The sequence below is a fragment of the Grus americana genome, chromosome 10 (genome assembly GCF_028858705.1).
Source record: "Grus americana isolate bGruAme1 chromosome 10, bGruAme1.mat, whole genome shotgun sequence".
Lineage (NCBI taxonomy): Eukaryota > Metazoa > Chordata > Aves > Gruiformes > Gruidae > Grus > Grus americana.
Genome location: NC_072861.1, coordinates 4,067,291 through 4,073,205, shown reverse-complemented (window position 1 = coordinate 4,073,205; position 5,915 = coordinate 4,067,291).

Genomic DNA, 5,915 nt, shown 5'->3' with positions numbered 1-5,915 from the left:
GTAGGAGAGAAGGATAAAATTTACACCTACTGCTATGTAGGGCACAGGCAAACTGTAACACTGCTCCATCAAAAACAGATCATGCCTAGACTTCCAACAAAGCAGCAGCAACATAATTCTGGTATCTGCCACTGATTTTGCTCTCTCCTAATCAGTCCCAATACTGAACAGTAGCACCAAACTGAGCTAGACAAACAGCAAATCCAAGAAAGACAGCCCTACAACAGAAGTAAAAGATCAGTTCTGAAGCAGGCTGGAAATATGAGTAATGATATGCAAGACAGTGGGAAACAGGGTAAGAGTGCCAGCATCTTATCACCCAACACCCATGCACGGCCTATAGCAACCAACAAATACTGGTGCCTCTTTATAGATCACTGCATAAAGTTTAGCAGTTTGGCAGACAGAGGAAGCTTTGTGCTAGCACAAGTTTAGATGTAGTACAGATGTTAGTTTCCTCTCTTGCCTTTTAACAACATCCCAAGCATACATCGTGTTTTAAAAGATGCTGCCCACAAAAGACTTTCCCATCTACTCAATACAGCTCCAGAGGAAATGGATCAGCTATGAGAAGGTGCATACATCAGCAAGGAAAAGATTAGCAAGATGGGTTTTGAAAAAGGATGTGGAAGTAGGCTTATTGTATGCAGAAAGGGCAGCTGCTCCAATCAGTGAGGGTGGCACCAAAGAGCAAAAATTGAAAAGGACATTTAGGGGCTCAGGTGGCAGCCTGCTACGCACTGCATTCATCCAAGTGTGTGCTTATGCTACAGGAAATAGTGCACAGGAAAACCCAAGATCCACTGCACTTAAGAGACTTCTATTGTGTTTCAGTGCGGTTTATCTCAGGCCTAAGATTAAGTCAGTTACAAGATCCACTGACTCCACATTGTGGAGGCTATCACTACCGCTATTATCACAAGTACTTATCTCAAATCTCATATGAAACTCCAAGTACTGAGAAATCTCATGAGCTGTTGTCCTCTTGCTATAAAGACAGATAATTTATTTTTTACTAACTTTGTTAAATTGAGCTTGTTAGACCATTTCCCCCCCCCTGTTTAATAAGACAAACACACACCTGATCATGCCTTGCTAGACTATAGTCTGAATGAGATTCTTGAATTCTCATGAGCCTCATAGTAGGTTGCTGAAAGGCAGTAAAGTATGGGACTCGCACTGCAATGTACTTAAGTCATTTTAATAGCTGCAAGAAGAAACAAAGCTCAATTAAAAAAATACCCTTAAGTCAATTCTAATCCCACGTGTTAAAAAACTGTGGATCAGGTCAGGCTCACTGCTGCAGGCAAGCTACATGCTTGTGTGCTCCATGTAGCATACACATGTTCAGTCATTCTTTGAATAATTTCCTATGCAGTCTGCACTGAGATCTCCTTGCCTCTTCAGCAGAAGGCACCAGACCCAGGTGGTTGGATGAGCAGCCACTTGAGCTGTGGAGCTAGGGCCAAGTAAACATACTGCTAGCTGTCTGAAGCTGGAAATCCAAGTACTGTCAAGCAACACACAGAACAGATCCAACCACCTCCTCAAATAAAAACACTAACCTTTCTTCCTCCCCAGATCACCCAGTGTTGCTACTATTAACAGCTTCACTGGCTGCAGTAGCAGTAAACGTAGTAACTGCCAAAAAGTGGCTAGACTTCATAGATAGCATTATCAGCATTTGACAGCGTAATGAAACATGAAAATGTCAATGTACTACAGTGTAATCAGTCCTGCCAAGCTTCTATCAAAGCCCATCAATAGGGTACCAAAATTATTTATTGGTTCTGCATTTCCTCTGCTGTAAGAACTTACTGTAACAGCTGAATTTTGGTAGACTCTGCACTACAGAAGAGTTGTGTTAGATTAAGTAGAATTATCCTACATATTGTGTATTCCAAAGAAGTTAAATACACAGAAGAAATCAATTGGGAGCAGTAAGCTGCATCTAAAAACTAAGAAATGTGATATTTTGCTTGCAAAAGGAGTAGCAGGACTGCCTTACACCCAGCTACAAGATAGCCAAGAGAAAATCCAAACAGGAACTGGAAATACCAGACATAGGAGTCACAGAAAGAAGAGCTGGAATGAAACTAAGTCATCCCCTGTCCCCTGAAAAGCACCAGCAGATACGAGCACATTAGAAAAGCTGAATTAACAGTGACACCACCATTCCTGTCTAACACAATTCAAAGCTTATTCATTCTTTCAGTAAGAAAAAAAGTATTTCCTGACCTATCAGCCTTATTTCACTTGCTGCAATTTAAGCCCACAATTTTTTTTTTCTATCAACAGTCACAGAAAATATATTCTTCAAATACATGAAATTTCCACGAAGAGGAAAGGAAAAAACTGAATATTCCCTTTGCTAGAATGCTGACCTTAAAAGTACTTAGTATATGTTGGGGATTCTGTGCTTGAAGAAGAAAAAGACAGTTAAACAGTGATGCTAAAGTTGAAGGAGAAATCAAGAATTCGTGTTTAAAGTGTTAATGAGAATGGTGTTCAAACTTCAGTTTCAAGAGTGTAAACTAGCTAGGAAACATGGGAAAAGGGGCAGTAAGAAAGATAAACAGTAACAGCACAGACTGGAGATACCGAGCAAGTCAAATTAACACATGGCTTGGATAGTCTCTACACTGCAAACTACAGCACTATTGAGCAAACCAAACTAGGTGATACTGGAAGCAATGGACCTGTGGTACTCCTAGCATTAAGCACAGGCTGATTTATGGTATTTTTCTCACTGATATTAAATAGCCCCTACTAAACTGCATGCTGCCATGGCTCAATTGCCTTTGATACCTGAGCTTATCTCAAACTAGCTAGTGGAGGTAACTTAATACCACATTGCAGATTAAAGTCCTGTGCTAAATAGGGTTCAAGAGTAACAGCTAGAAAAACAACTGGCAACTGAACATGTGCTACAAGAAAAGAAAGAAAAGAAAAAATCCTCTTCCATCTTGGTCACACCTAAAAGTTGTTAGTTTTTTATTTATTGTGTTGCTCATTATGACAATGAATTCCACACTGGAAAATACTGCTTTGACTGTTTACAGGAGCCTGAGTTTCATTACAGTGTAACTTCATTTAAGAGGAAGGAGTCCCAATACAGGTAACTTAAAAGCAGAAAACCCGCTTATCAGAGTATTACTTGATAGACAGGCCCATGCTGTTTAGACTTTTGCACCTTTTTGTTCCTTCCTCAACAGCAAAAACCACTCTAAACTTAAAAAACAAAATCTCATTGCTACACAAACCTCCTGACTCAGGTGAGGACAAAGCCAGGACGCAAACCTTGCTTAGACTGAATAAGGAGCGAAGCAGAGAGGCATATGGCTTCACCAGCTCCCTAAAAGAGAAACGGTTTGCAATAGCACTCTTTCACTCACAGGACAGAAATCTAGTCTTCTACTGTCATTTTTCTTAGCACATGAATAGTTTGCTAAGAGCAAAGCTTTATTAACAGCAGCAGGCAGCCTGGATGCAGCATACGTGGGAATTCAGCCAGAAGACAAGTCAAGAAGCTCTTCTCAGGCACAAGCCAGGCTTTTGGAAACGCATACAGTTTAGTTCTAGGAGAAATCAAGGGTGTGTAACTAAAAAGCAAGAAACGTTCCTCACATGGACAGCAAGAAGCTTAGCGTAGACACATTTTAATACTAGCAGTTTAACGTATATACAATGGAGTAAGATCTCTCTGTATATTCACTCAAATATAGTGCTTTTCTACTACAGGCAAAATTAAATGCTAAATAAGCCACAATTTCTATTGAAATAGGTACACAGAACAGCACTTCCATGAATGGGTGCAACAAACTACACCTGCATTTTTACAGTCTATAATGCACAGTAACAGCATCCCCTTGACAAGCAGAACAACCTGGTTTGCTTTCATTGTTTAAGGCTTTCAACAGGACACAGACACATGAGCCACAGCTAAGGTAAGCCTCACGCTTGTCATCTGCATGTAGTATCAAACTGTCTCCTTGTCTACAGGACTCAAGACTAAGAAATTCTTCTCCAGAGTTATACTAGGCCCAAAGACTGACTTTCAGAAGCCAGACCAGTTTACAGTTCTGGAATTCTAAGCAAAACAGATTTATTGCCAATCCAAGGCTTTTAGTACTATGGTAATATTCAACATTAACCAAGCTAAACTACGCTGACCCAGTAACATATTTAATCTGTCTGGCTTCTAATCACCTTCAGAATTCAGGGAGTCTACATAACTGGAAGTGATGACAGAAGGCATGGTGGCAGAAATCACTATTATCTCAATTCCTACCTAAGAACTTGCAGATGCCTCCTTATTTGAGTATGAATGCAGTTTGCACTAATTAGCACACAGCAACCCAAGCACATTTACAATACAGAATTATTCAAAGACTGTATGTAGTAAAACTAATCAGCTCATACTACAGCTGTATTCATGTCTGACTACTACTAAGGAGATACCACTTGTTACCAACTTCAGCAAGTCATACAAAATGCAATGTATTACACCCTTGCAAGTTTGTGTTTGTTGTTTTTTTTTTTTTTTTTAATAAACACACAACACCATAGCTCTATCCACATATCCAAGAGCTACTGACAAATCATGCAATGCAAGGAGGTTGCTGGTTCCTAGAAACAACTAATTCATAACAGTTAAAAGTTCAGTTGGGCTTCATTTCAATTGTGTTTTATGCCAAAAAAAAGCTGTAACATTTACTGAGTAGATTCAGAAAATGTTTCCACATTCCAGCATGAATTCTCTGCATTTTTCTAAAGCAGAGACTTCCCTGATCTACGTGCAAGTACTTGGTGCTATACCATTAAGTCATCTCTACTTCAAATCCATGTCTTCCAGCAACATTAACAAGTACACACACTGGCATCTCTCCATAACTATCCTGACTTCGAAGAGGTATGCTCAGGCTCTTGACTGTGGAGCTTCTTTCTGCCTGGTAGCTAGTAAGAGCTGACTACTTTTTGAAGCATCCTTAGCTTTGTTTTGTGCAACACAGAAGTCTATTTTAAAACCTCCCCGGTGAGATTTGTACAAGGTAGGGTCATCTCGATCTTATTAGTCTGAGATCTCAGCAAGCTTGTCTACAGTAACATCAACTACAACATGATGTAGATAATCCTTAAATTTGTCAACATTTCTGATTGTAGATTCTGTGAGCAGGCTTGCTACCACATCCGGGAAATTTAATGCCAAAGTCCCAGGAGGCCTTTCAGGTTAAGCCATATGCTGTACTAAGAATGAAAATTTAAGCCCCAAGGGCACGTCATCTGAAACCCACCTTTAGAAATTAATACAGATTTCCAAAAGTGTACTTCTATGACAGCATAACAACTCTGAGAAACTTAAATCCCCCACAAGATCTATTGGTCTTAACAGACTACACATATTAGAATTATCTTTTCCTGAGTGATGTTTCTTTGGGTATTTGAGAATATTGTGTTGATGTCAGTTTGGCTGAGCATGCCTACTTTGCATGATAAAGCACATAAGCAACTGGTAGAAATTCTCAGCATTCCTGGCTTCTGCAAAGCACAAGGCAATTGAAGCCATGGAAAGCAGAGCAGTGACTAAGCATCTGAATAACATAAGACATTAATGCATGATAACAGCAGTTATTGTACGGCTATTCATCCCCCGCTGTTGAGAGGCAAATTCTTCCTTAATTGTATTTGCAAGATGTTAACTTTCCACCAAGTTTGTTGTGCTGTGTTTCTCTAGTATTGTTTCAAACAAAAAGAACAAAAATATGATACAATCAAGCTTCCGCTAAACCTTAAATACAGATCTATTTATGTGAAGCCACTTAAAACTGATGCTTTCAGACTAAAGCTTATGCTTCTAGCACACCAGGACTCCATTTGAACAAATACACTAGAATCTTAAACAGAAGACAGACATG